General features: G+C 44.4%; 2 long non-coding RNA genes across 2 annotated transcripts in view; both read right to left on the bottom strand.

Moving 5' to 3' along the window:
- The window catches only part of LOC143906634 (uncharacterized), a 111,930-nt gene that overhangs the window by 46,541 nt on the left and 50,915 nt on the right, over window positions 1-14,474 (bottom strand). The window lies entirely within an intron of this gene.
- LOC143906613 (uncharacterized) lies at window positions 6,984-10,351 on the bottom strand. The gene is made up of 3 exons (XR_013259578.1): window positions 10,241-10,351; window positions 8,666-8,734; window positions 6,984-8,570 (listed from the first exon to the last, which is right to left on the bottom strand). It is a non-coding gene; the product is annotated as an uncharacterized LOC143906613 (long non-coding RNA).

Here is a 14,474-nt window from a genome sequence, read left to right on the forward strand (position 1 = left end):
CCTCTGGTCCTTCAACCGAGTTTGACCATTCGCGAATCCGGGGCGGATAAACACCCCCCCGAGCATTGGTCCTTCGAGCCGGATCTAGCTTCGCGTTCGTTACTTCCGCCAACCTTTCGCGCGATTCGCAATACTTCGCATTAATTCGTAATATTAGTCGGCCCTGTTGGGCATTCCGTTGTGCGATAATCGGCGCGTGCACGATCCCACCGCGTGATCGCTCTTGTCCGCACGTGCATTCGGCACGCTGTGGCGAAGAAATACGCGTGAAGATTGTTCGCGCGTGCCATTATTCGACACGCTACCCCTGCACCCGCGTGCAATACAGATTAACGCGATAATTGACGCGTGCACGTTCGCACCGCGTGATCACTCTCGCTCCCCCGCGTGTATTCGGCGCGCGGTGAGGGGAAGTTCGCGCGGGGATTGTGCGCGTGCCGTAATTCCTCGCGATCGAGAAGACGCCGGCACACTCGGTGCCGTTCTCTCAAGTGAAATTCGCGCTCGCTGCACGCTTGGTGCAACATCATTTGACGGAATCATCAGCACGTTCGGACCGCGTGATATCTGTCGTCCGTACGTCGCTTTCAGCACGTCGCGACGGGAATATCCGCATATTCGTTGCGTGCGCTATTATTTCTCGATACCGAGAGAACACCTTATTATTTTTTGCGCTCGAGAGTACGATTGCACACTCGGTGCCGTTCTCTTAATCATAGTTTGTGCAATAATAAGCGATCGAATATTCGCGATATTCCATTGCTTCAGCTTAACCGTCGAATTCGAGACGCCCGCCCCTCCCGACCTTGGCGACCGGTGCGGTGTTTTTCGATATTGTTGTTGGTCTCCGCGTTCGAAGCGAGACCTTTGAAAATATTTGGCACGTGCTCTGATCACGTGCACATACATTTGCTCGCAAATATTAGTTGTCATCTCCCGATCCTTCTCACTCCTGTAGGACAAAGCCTTCGAACCGTTGTTGATTTTCGTGTCTTCGCGCGCGTGTAGATCATCCTCACCATGACGAAGGGGGCTCGATCGCGGCGCGAGCTATGCATTCGCCGCATGAGGGAAATTCATCAATACTCGGTGCTCGCATCGGAAAACCCGACTCAGAAGGCGGAATTTATGGCGCGCTACCCGACGGTCGCGAAAGTGGTAGATGATTTCGAGGGAAATCACCTAAAGATTATCCAAGACGTCGGGGACGACGAGTTCGAGACGGAGGATAAGATTCGCGACGAGTTCGACCGATTGCGCTTCGCTGTCGTGGGGCGATACGAGAAATTGGCTCGAGCCGCACGGAAGGCCGATCCGCCGGCTCCATCGTCCGCGTCTCGCTCGGCCATTCGCCTGCCGAAGCTCGCGCTCCCTCAATTCAGCGGAGATCTCGCGCTGTGGCCGACCTTTATCGCGCTCTTCGACGCGGCGGTTCACAATAACCTCGACGTTACCGTCATCGAGAAGTTTCAGCATTTACTGACTTCGCTCTCTGGCGAGGCTCTCGGTGTCGTAAAACACCTGCCGTTGACAGTGGAAAATTATCCCATCGCGTATGACGCATTACAGGCGCGCTATTCGGACAAGCGCGAGTTAGCTAAGCAGTATTGGCGTGCAGTCGTACACGCTAAGCCTTTGGTCGGGGATACTCCCGCCTCTCTCCGTGCGTTATTGGACGGGTTCACCGAGAACACGCGCGCTCTTGGAATGTTAGGCTATCCGGTCAAGGCGTGGGATTTTATGCTGTATAATCACTTGCTGGAAAAACTCACCCCTACGTTACGGGAGAAGTTTGAAGCGAGCCACATGTCGGTGGACTCGCCGAGTTTCGATCAGCTGGTACAATACCTATCGAGTTACTGCTCGGTTCTCGCGTCAGTGGCGGGTCCTTCGGCGCAATCGGGCAAATCGAAGCCGTCGACTCCCGCGAAGAAGGGCGCAGCGACTACCTCGCTCGTCACCCGGAACGCCGCGTGCGTAAAATGCGGAGAGCAGCATTTATTAGCAAAATGCGCCGGTTTTCTTCAACTCTCGGCTAGGGAGAGGCACGACCTCGCGCGTGACAAGGGATTATGCTTGAACTGCCTGCGCTCGGGTCATAACCTCAAAACCTGCCCCAGCTCGTGGACCTGTCGGTCCTGTAAATCGAAACACCACTCGCTCCTGCACTTCGAGCAGGCTAACACGGTTTCTCCCGCAACCGTTCCCTCGATAGCTTCGGGCGCCAGCGAGTCCGCGCCCTCAACCATCGTCGAAAACAAGCCCCTCGTTTCGATGGCCAGCGTTTCTAACAGTGTGGTGCTCCTTTCGACCGTGCGGGCCGAGGCCCTTGACGTTAGGGGCAACGCATTTCCAGTACGCATGTTGCTGGATAGCGCCAGCCAGGCAAACTTTATTACAGAAAGCTGCCTTCGAAGGGGCGGTTTCGCGCGGACTAGACATAGCGTCGCCGTTTTGGGCGTCAACGAGACGAAGGCTGCCACCACTCGGGGCCTCACTTCACTCGTGATTCGCGTAAAGAATCGGGATGATCTTCGTTTCCCGATCGAAGCCACGGTGCTCCCTCGCATAACTTCGCCGTTGCCTAACCATCGAGTTGACTCTAAGGATTGGAGTCACTTAACGGGACTGCCGCTCGCGGATCCGGAATATCATCTGCCGGGCTCTATCGATATATTGCTGGGCGCGGATTCCTTTGTATCCGTGCTACGTGACGGTCGCCGCACCGGGAGAGCCGGGGAACCGGACGCCTTCAATACCGCGTTCGGTTGGGTACTGATGGGCGCGGTCTCTCCGGCGTTACAAGTGCAGCCACTGCACACCTTTGCCACCACGCTCGAGTCAATTGATGCCGCGGTGGAGCAATTTTGGAGACTGGAGGACGTGCCGGAACACCCTCCTCGATCCGAGGAGGATCAGCGATGTATAGAGTTCTTCGAAAGAACTACTTACCGTGACCATTCGGGTCGTTTTGTCGTTTCGTACCCGTTCGCGTCGGGCCTTCCCACGTTCGTGGATTCGCGGCCGATAGCCGTAAATAGATTGCGCGCACTCGAGCGCCGTTTCAAGTCAAATCCGGACGTTCGACAGAGCTATAACGCCTTTATGCAGGATTATCTGGATAGCGGTCATATGACCATCGCGAGTGAGGCCGCTCCTCCGGACGGCCGGGTTTACTATTTGCCGCACCACGGGGTGCACAAACTTGACAGTACGACCACCAAGCTTCGCGTCGTCTTCGATGCCTCAGCGAAAGGCCCGAACGGGTTATCTCTCAACGATACGATTCTAAGCGGACCGAAGCTACAGCCCGACATAGTCGCGGTTCTCCTCCTCTTTCGCGCGAAACCCGTGGCTCTCACCGCCGACGTAAAACAAATGTTTCGGCAGATCTGGATCACGCCGGAGCATCGCGATTACCAACGCATCGTCTGGCGTTTTTCGGAGTCGGACCCCATACTCGATTACTTGCTTAACACGGTCACTTTCGGGAATACGGCCTCGCCGTTCCTGGCCATTTACTGTCTGCTTCAATTAGCGCGGGAGAATCGCGAACGATACCCCCTAGTTTACACCACCTTGCTCGAATCGTTGTACGTCGACGACGTCGTGGCTAGCGTCCGCTCCGTCGGTCAGGCCGTCGCGCTGCGAGATCAGCTCCTCGAATTGTTCCGAGGCGCCGGTTTCGAACTGCGAAAATGGGCGAGCAGCCACTCCGAAGCGTTGGAGGGGCTCGACCCATCAATCTGTAGCGACGCGATGCTTTCGTTTGAGTCAGCCGATGACCAGGTCCTCAAGGTCCTGGGACTCCGGTGGCATTCTCAGTCGGACACCTTTGGCTTTCAAATCAACCCGCTGAATCGGAACTGCACGAAGCGCACCATTTTGTCGGAGGTGGCCCGCGTGTTCGACCCCTTGGGTTTTTTGACCCCGTTGACGTTCACCGCGAAGTGCCTGATCCAGAGGTTATGGACGCTAAAGCTCGAGTGGGATGACGAACCCCCGTTGGAGGTCCGCCGCCAATGGGAGCGTTACCAATCGGAGTTCGACGCGTTGACCGCGCTCCGTATCCCGCGCACGTTCCCAGTGGGCGATAACATTCGATATGAGCTCCACGGTTTTTGTGACGCAAGTGAGCTGGGCTACGGGGCCGTAATCTACCTGCGTGTCGTCGCTCCATCGGAGAGCAAACGCTTGCTTCTTTGTGCCAAGTCAAAGGTGGCTCCCCTCCGCGCGGTCTCTTTACCCCGATTGGAGCTCTGTGCCGCGTTGCTCCTCGCCGATTTAACTGCGTACGTCCGTCAGGTGTTACGGGGTCACACCGTCATTGACACTGAGCGCGCTTGGTCCGATTCCACGGTCGCGCTTTGTTGGATCCGATCCTCTCCGCATCGATGGAAGACATTCGTACGCAACCGCGTCGCTCGTATACAGGAGAGGATTCCGATTGCGGCTTGGGGACACGTGCCCACGGATCAAAATCCGGCGGATCATTGCTCGCGCGGACTGTTTCCCCGCGACCTCGTGGCTAGCTCGATGTGGTGGGAGGGACCCGAGTGGTTGACGGACTTCGAGACTCACGTCGAACCGGTCCTCTCGGAGGAGTCGCTTCCCCGCGAGGAAGAGCGGATCACCTCGCTCGTGTCACACGACCCGCCCGGTTCATTGCTCGCGTTATTGGATCGCTTCTCGTCGCTAGACAAAATCTGTAGAATAGTCGCATACGTTTCTCGATTCCTAAGTCGTTCCAGGGCCAGGCCGGCACCCGCGACCTTGGCCGTGGACCAACACGAATCGCATTCCGCATTGTTAACGTTAATCAAACTCGTCCAGCTGGATTCGTTTGAGGAGGAGATCGATCGTCTAGGGCACCGGAAAGGGCTGCCAAAACCGTTTCTCAAACTCGCTCCCTTTTTGGACCCAACGGGTCTTCTCAGGGTGGGCGGCAGGCTGATTCACTCGGGATTGGCCTACGAGACCAAGCACCCTATATTGTTGCCCAACAAACACCGGTTAACCGACCTCATAATCGAGCGGGAGCACCGTGCGAATCTGCACCCGGGTAGACGCACGCTCCAATATCTCCTCGCACAACAGTTCTGGATCCTCGGAGTCCATCGCGCAATTCGACGCGTGCTCTCTGCGTGTTATAGGTGCTTCCGAGCGAACCCTCGCCCGAGTCAACCGCTCATGGCGGAGCTACCGGTCGACCGCGTGAGCCAGGTCAAGCCCTTTTCGGTGAGCGGCGTCGACTTTGCGGGACCCTTCACGCTCGTCACTCGCCGAGCGCGAGGGGTCTCCTCGTTTAAGGCATATGTCTGCCTTTTTGTTTGTTTCGCGGTTAAGGCCGTCCACTTGGAGGCGGCGCTCTCGTTGACCACGGAATCCTTCCTCGCTGCGCTGCGCCGCTTCGTAGCCCGTCGCGGACGCTGCTCCTTGTTATATAGTGACTGCGGCACGAACTTTGTGGGCGCTTCTCGGGAGCTCGCAGCACACATGCGCGGCGCGGCGGAGCGGGAGAGGATCCGATGGTCCTTCAACCCTCCCTCTGCGCCCCATTTCGGGGGCCTCTGGGAGTCGGGCGTTAAATCTTTTAAAACTCACTTACGGCGGGTGGTGGGGGAGCAGATTCTGACGTTGGAGGAGTTCGCGACGGTCCTCGCTCAGATAGAATCCGTATTGAACTCGCGGCCGCTTTGTCCCGTGAGCACGGATCCTCTGGACCTAGAGGTCCTGTCTCCCGGTCACTTCCTCACAATGGAGCCCCTGGTGGCCATTCCCTCTCCTGACTTGACTCCTCTCCCCGTGAACCACTTAGGTCGATGGCAATTAATACAGCGAATTCACCAGGACTTCTGGAGACGCTGGCATCATGAGTATCTCTGTACTCTCCAGCAGCGTCCCAAATGGTGGACCTCCGCTAATCCGCTCGCCGTGGGCTCACTCGTACTCATTCGAGAGGAGAACGCGTCGCCTCTCCAATGGAAGCGCGGCCGCGTAGAGTCCCTTCACCCGGGTCGCGATGGCGTTCCGCGGGTCGCCACGGTCCGAGTGACGGGCGGTTCGATCGTGCGTCCCCTGGTGAAGCTGTGCCCCCTGCCGATGGGCACACTTCTCCAGGCGACCAACCCCGATCCGTAAAAAAAATGCATCTCGCTGCATTTTGGTGGGCGGGATGTTTGGTACTCGCGTGTAAATAGTTACTTGTAAATAGTTGTTAGTTGCGTCATTGTATTGTATTCGCGTTAGATTAGTTGCTTAGCATCTTTGTATATATTTGTCTCGTTTACGGTCGGTAACGAGGCTCACTTCGTATTAGCGACTCGCGCGCGACGTTGGCGGATCGCGATCCATTCGATAGTCAATGTTCGCGCGACTCACCCGACTCGTGCTGCCCGCACGCGGGCGGCCACCCCAAGCACGAAGAAGAGGGGCTTCTTCCCGGTGTCTTCGCGAGGCGCAAGCACCGGCACAGTTGTATTTCGTACGCGAGAGAAGACAGTAAAATTTGGGGCCGTACTCGACGCCTCACGTCTCGGACCATCGTCGTCTCTCGCTTTTCGAGAAGAATTACATCGTATCGATAGAATCTTGCCACATAGTGATTTTGTGGACGGTATTCCGCGCCCGGGTGCACCCCGCGAAACGGCGCCGTGTGATTCGAATCGTGTGCATTAACGCTTGCTTGCTTGTCTTCCGCCTGCACGCACGATCACGTGATCCGCATGCGTCTTGCACGACCATCCTGCCTGGGCTGACTCTCCGCCACCACGAGAACCAGGAGGAAGGACGGAGGCTGTGCGAGGACATCACGGGCTACGATACGGTGAGTCGCTTCGCACCCCCCCTTTTTTGGCATTTCTAATCGTTTTCGTGAGGGCACGGGCCCTCTGGTCCTTCAACCGAGTTTGACCATTCGCGAATCCGGGGCGGATAAACACCCCCCCGAGCAAGTAAATAATTAAATACGATTAAATCGTGTGTGTAAAATCATGTTATATTATTATAATTATTGGGATGTTGTGTAATGTTTGTCAATATGTTTGTTTTCAATTACCTCATGACGGACTGTTACTTGACTAGCTGAGTCCGCGAAAGGACCACCTTAAGATATCAAACAGTTTATCAATTTGATCAATAAAAGTGACTGTACCAATAGCTTCAGCAGGTAATCTATTAAAATGAATATACATGTTCATACCAGCTGTAACCGATGTACTTAACAATTGAACTGCAAATCGAACTTTCATTTTTTCAAAACAACTTGGATTGATATGAGAATTTGTTAATTTTAGAGCTAGTCGATTGCTAAATTTGGAATCCTGTGCATAAAATTCCTTAATATATTTACTCGAAGCACAATTGTTTGCAAATAAAAAGTCATATTTCAAAAACATGTTTCGAAGCGCCTTGAGCATGTGTGGTACATCATACATAAAGGAAACAGTAGTATTATTTATCGTAAAAAAAGGATTTTCTTGTGTGATTCCAAGTTGATTTGCCAACATTATGTTATTGGAGCCCATATCGCAAACTACAGTTACAACTTTTAAATTAATATTTTGCAATTTAATGATCCATTCCATTAACAATTCTTTTAAAATTTTACTATTAGTCGTAGATGCAGAAAGCACGTATAATAATGGTTGCTTCCAGGTACCAAATATAGATCGCGCCAGAAAAACACATGCCTAATGTTTTGCTGGAACAAAAGACTTGCATTTACCATTATCAACTAAACCAATCACTTCATCTTTGCTTGTATCATAATACAAATGAGATTTAATTGACATCTCGTCAAGACAAATTGTACAATATGTATCTACTTCTCTCATAGCTTTAGTTTTTATTGAAATTAAATCAAAGACATTTTGATTTATGCCCTTTTGTGATTTGATATTTATTGCTAATTCTCATCAATCTTCTTTTCGATGGTAGCATGAAAATTGAAGATAATACTTGATATATTTTTGGGCCTTTAAAATAAAGACGGAAACAATATTCTTTAAATTCTATAATAAATCTTTGGCCATGTTTTTTGTTGTTACAAAGTAAAAGCTGCTCTTTAACGAACATAGCCATTTCACGAGGTAAAAACTTATCGCATAAATTTTTAAAATTATCCAAACTTTTTTTTGTTTTTCTAATCTACTAGTTTTTAAGTTTTTATTTTCTTTACGCATTAATTTCATTTCAAGACTTTTTATTTTCGCTCGCAATTTTTTACATTCAAGCCAGTTACGATAAAAATTTACCAATGTACATGATGTTTGAACGCTTTTGTTTCTTCCAGATAATGACTGACATTCAAAAGTCTGTTCTTCATGATTAAACATTAATCTTCGCTTTTTTTTCAAGAGGTTCAAAAGTTGAAGAATTTTGAATGGAAACCTTAAAATTGTTCAGTTGATCGTGATGTTCTGATGACATTTGAAGAGGCAAAGCATGCAATGTACATCTATCTGTGCCAATGCTACTTTCTGTTTTATTAGAATATCCTCCGATTCGTCACGGATATACAAAGTAGAAGAATTTGGCAAATCTGATATTACAACTTCATCTTGTGCATTCTGTAAATGGCAAATATAATATTAATCTTTGATTTTATTTATAATTAAATTCATATTTATATTTATATTGTATATTATATAATTATGATCAATACCTGTGAAGACGACGGGAATGTATGTGTTTCCAAAACTCTGATAGATGATTGTGAAGAGACTGCATTATTCTAAAAACAAACTTATTATAATCAAAAATCGTAATAATTATAATTATAATAATACATTACAACAACATGATAATAATTTGTTATAAATAATAATAAAAAAGTAATAATAAAAAAGTACTATGACATTGTGGTCTTATTTAATCATTTCGTATGTCATTACGTTGGACATACTTAATTTCAATTGCATTGCATAAATTGATGGATTTGAAGTTGCTGTATAGTCAACCAAAATATAAGGTAAACGTACCAATGACGGGCCATGGCATGTCCCATTACTTGGCCATTGATGGACATTTTATTTTTTATTAAGGGGAGGTTACCATTCATAACGATGAAAAAATCGAATTTTTTTGCTTAATTTTCATCCTTAAATTGTTGAGAATACGTGGGCAAAAGGATATTTTCATATTGAAAGTATTTTAAGAGTTAGGGTGCCATTACATGGAGCGCGGAAACGCGGAAACGCGGAAGCGCGGAACAGAATAGTAACTAGATTCCGCGTTTCCGCGAGTTGAGTCCCGCACGTTTGAACGGAAAAGCGGAATCCGCTATTATCGTGTATGTATGTATGGCTGCGTTTCGATATTCACTGCCAGTACTTAACGCAGCCTATGTATGTACCCTGGCTTGCATATAAGATATACTTCATAATAACCATCAACATGATGTTTGGATCTATAATATTATACTGCCACTTTTATTAAATAATAAAGTAATCGAAGAGTATGTGTAAAAGCTTTTTTTTTCAATGTGATTAAACAGCTCCGAAATTTGATGGAGTATACTGTATCCGCGTTGACAACGGATTTTGACGCGTTCGTTCCGCGAGTTTGTTTCTCCTTATATTACATGGAGCACAATTTGCGCGGAAAAGCGGAACAGTATAGTGACAAATAGACATTTGTATTCATTTCTTAAAATTGTGTTTACTTAATTCATTGCAATTTTTATTAATATGCTTATCTTTTCAGTTTATCTATTGAATACAAGCATTTTAATCAATAAATACCGTTAAAAATTAATATTTTATAATTCTCCGTTCCGCTTTTCCGCTCAAAATATGCTCCATGTAATATTAAGGCATTCAAAACAGACGGAACGGATCGACGGAAATCTAGTAAATTTTGTCTTCCGCGCTTCCGCGTTTCCGCGTTTCCGCGCTCCATGTAATGGCACCCTTACAGCTTGTCGGGCGGAACAGTCCGTCGGCTGGAAAATAGGTATAGACGGCGCCCTCGGAGCGGTCTTGCTAGAGACCCTTTAGGCTGCGTTCGGAAACGTCACCCGGGTACACACGGGTATACTCCCTTCTCCTTCTAACTCGCTGAGATAGAAAGAGAAGGGAGTATACTTGTGTGCACTCGGGTGACGTTTCCAAACGCAGCCTTAATAAGAGTCTGGCCATCATCACGTATTTCGATATTTCAATTTCAAGCATTATGATTGGTCCGCCATTTTTTCTCTAATGACGTAGTAATATGACGTAATATAATGCGCAGTCCATACTATATGTTGCTATATGTCGATGATTTAACCTCAGTCTGCAATCTGCATCGTGGTCGTGGAATTTATTGCGGCCGCAGGGGGAAGTGATCCGCGCAGTTCCTTGGGCCCAACGAACCTACGGCATCAACCCGAGTTCAAGACATCGCGGACATACACATACAATTACACATACGCACATACATATACACCTGGCCATATTGTCTTGAAACTGAAAAGAGGCAGGTGCCAGTATTAAGAAAAAGAAGAAGAAGTGGAATTTATTGCGACCGTTACTGTCTGCAGTATCAGCAGTATACTCAGATTTTAATCAGAATCAGTGTCGTAATTGAAAAGAAAGTTATACATATTATCTATTAGAGGATTGTTATATTCAGATTATTAGGTAAGTATTTTTAATTTTACATTATTGTAAAATATCTGAAACAATATAACCTTACGTTTAAGATATAAATTAAACTTACTGTCATCAGTAATAAAAACTTCAAAATTAATTATAAATTCATCCAGTATGTATTACATGTAATAGTTTAATAATAAATGTTATTTTTTCTGATTTATCTATAAATCATTTATGTAGTTATTGAATATTTCAGCAACATGACTGGTTGTGTAGCTCCTGACTGCACAAATTCTGACGAAAAGGGATTTATAATGAAAATTTTTCCCCGAGATCCAGTTCGGCGTGCTCAATGGGCAGCAAATGTTAATAGAAAAGAGTGGATACCTACTGAAAGGTCATTTCTTTGTGAAGTATGTTCAGGATTATTTATACAATTGATTTATTTATACAATTATTTATACCTCATGAAGCATGTTTAATGTTTTTATCGTGACTCTAAAATGAAATATTTAAGATTTTACTATTTATTATTTCAGGTACATTTCGCACACGATATGTGGGAAAATAACCGAGTTGACGGAAAAAGAAAGCTTAAGATAAATGCTGTGCCAACGATATTCGGAAGTAAAGCCAAGAAGATCGTAAGTTCTAAAAATCAAAAGCATATAAGAGGCAGATGCAAATTTATGGAAAAGCATTATATATTTATTTAAAAATTGTAAATTAGTAATGGTAAGTCTTAAATATTTGATTTCAGAAAAGTCACCGTGAAAACATGAGACATACTTCACTGAATGATGAGGTAGGCTGTGTTAACGAACATAATGTACCAGTACAAAGTATTGTACCAGTACAAACTATTGTATCAGTACAAAATGAAGAAGAAAATAACGATTGCGAGAATGAACTGCAATTAGAAAGTGCCAAAAGTAAAAAAGAAAATAGTGAAGTTAAAAACATGTCGCGTACAATAAAAAAACAAAATCAAATTATATGTGAACAATCACGTATAATTAAAAAGCAGAATGTTAGACTAAGAAAATTTAAAAAATGCTTGCTTACTGTACGACATGACTTAAAATTGAAAAAGAAACAAAAAGAGCAATCTAATTATGCAGCTCTGTTAAGTAAGCTACAAGAAATCTTCACTGATGATCAAATTGCAGTTTTAAAGAACAATAAAAGAGCAAAGAAATGGAGCAACAAATCGATCATGAAAGCACTTCAATTAAGGTTTTCTTGTGGCATCACCAGTTACGAAGAACTCCGTCGCCAGAAATTTCCTTTGCCAGGACTTAGAACGTTACGAAGAAAAATAGAAAACTTTAAATTTGAAAGCGGAATTTCGGACGATATTTTCAATTTTTTAAAATTGAAGGTGTCGAATTGGAACGAAATTGATAAAGAATGTTGTTTAGTATATGATGAAATCAGCATTTCATCAGGAAAATTTTTTGATAATTCTTCTCAAAGTTACATTGGTGATGTAACTTTACCAGAACATACAGGTATAGCGTCACACGCTATGGTATTTATGTTATGCGGTATTGCATGTCGTTGGAAACAAATTATTGGTTATTATTTTACAAGTAATGGGTTTAATGGTGCTATATTGCAACCAATAATAGTTGATATACTTCACAGAGCCAACTCAATAGGTCTTACCGTAAATTCCATTACCTCCGACATGGGTTCTTGCAATCAGGGTTTATGGAAAGCGTTTGGGATTACGGCTGGAAAGTACACCAAATGTATAAATTATGTAACACATCCAGTTGACTCTAATCGTAATTTGTGTGTTATCGCGGATGTGCCCCACTTATTAAAAAATTTAAAAGCGTGTATTTTAAATAATAAGTTCTTCTTACTACCTAAAAATATTGTACGTAAATATAATTTGCCAACAGATAGGGTACAAGCAAAACACTTCGAAGAAATAATTTTAGCACAAAAAGAACTTCAATTTTTATTAACGCCAAAATTAAGTATGAATGATGTCGATACGAAGAATAATTTCGATAAAATGCGCGTCAATAAAGCGAAAAATTTATTGAGTCATGAAATGAGCACTGCTTTGGAGTTTTTAGCCGATGAAAATTCAAAACCAGAATACATTGCTACAGCATTTTTTGTTAAAATGATAGTAAAATGGTATACGATTATGACTTCAAGGCACTGCTGCATTTCTTTGGGTACAAAAGACTTGGAGAAATATAAAGATACTGTTTCATTTTTAAATGAAATTATAGAGATATTTAGTAATCTTCATATTGGTAACAAAGGAGATTTTAAACCTGTTCAGAAGGGAGTTATTATTTCAACTAAATCTGTTTTAGAATTGGCAGATTATCTCTTTCGTGAGAGAAAATTTCAATTCTTACTGACAGGTAGACTTACGCAAGACTGCGTAGCGAATCTTTTTTCTGTTCTTCGAAGTAAAAATGTTACATTAAATGCTTTACAATTTAAAAGTAATCTTAAATTAATTGCCACTTCTTTATATATGCGTTCAATTTCTCGAGCTAATTACGAAGAAGATGATGCACGATATGTAACAGGTTTTCTTGATGTAATTGCTGAACACAAATGTGAGTCTCGTAATGAATCAAATGCCAATCTATCGTACGAACCAACAACTCAGGAAGTAAAAGAATTGAATACTGTAGAATGTAATATTTTATATAGTATCGCTGGATACATTGTAACAAGCATTTTAAAAAATACAAAACTTTGTAAGCATTGTATTGGAAGTTTAGGTTCTACTCATCGAAATTTGTCCCAATATGCGCGATTAGTACGATTGCGAAGTTATAAAAACAACACATTGTTTTATGTAAACAATCAAACATTTCAGTTATTTAAAAAAATGGAGTATATGTTTAGGCGGTATCAGAAATCGTGCAATAACAATCGTGGTTACAAAAACTTTTTAGTTGCTACATTTTTAGATATTTTTAGTAACAGTCATATTTTGTTGTGTCATAATTTACATTTAAAGATAACAAATAGATATGCAATTTACAGAATGAAGATAACGAATAACAAAACAATTGTTAAACGTAAATATTATGACAGTCAATGGCGATGCACAGTGCAATAAAATAAAACAAATTGTTACAGTGCAATAAAATAAAACAAATTGTTACATTTTATTCTTTTAATTTATTTTTTGATCATCGAATGGTTACATTTTTACTTTGAGGTTATAGTGATAATATAGCGTACTCGATTTCCTGACTTCGGAGTCGGGTCTAGTCAGTAAATTGAATACGTTTATAATCATACGCATGCTCTGAAGCTACCCCCACTCAGATTAGAGAAAAAATGGCGGATCAATCAAAACGCTCTAAAATCAGATTTCTGAAGGCCAGACTCTTATTAAAGGGTCTCTATAGGTCTTGCGAGGAGACCTTTTTTCTATATCTGATGGGTGAATCTACAATAGGTGGCAAGTTTGTGCCCCTCTCAACTTTCCAGTGACGATTTGCTACAAAGATGCACCGGTGGAAACACTCAGGGTGCAGTTCCATGGAGCGTATTGCGCGTATCGCGGATTGCGCGTATCGAGAATCTGACCAATCACAGACGTTCCGCTATTTTTGATACGCAGGAGTTTCATTCCTATGGTCCCATGGCGCGGAATTCGCGTAAGCGGATCAAGCGGATAATCAATCACGAAACGCTTTTCATTATTTCCTTCATCTAAACAATCTCATGATTGGTAAACCGCCGATCCGCTTACGCTAATTCCGCTTCATGGGACCATAGGAACGAAACTGACTTCTGCACAGTTACTTCTCTACAATTGACAGAATCGCTTGTAAAAAGAATCGCAGAAGCGTCAATTAATTAAAATTAATTAATTATATTTGTAAAATTTGTGCAAACTAAATA

The sequence above is a fragment of the Temnothorax americanus genome, unplaced genomic scaffold (assembly GCF_048541705.1).
Source record: "Temnothorax americanus isolate GAGA-0224 unplaced genomic scaffold, ASM4854170v1 Scaffold74, whole genome shotgun sequence".
NCBI classification, from domain to species: Eukaryota; Metazoa; Arthropoda; class Insecta; order Hymenoptera; family Formicidae; genus Temnothorax; species Temnothorax americanus.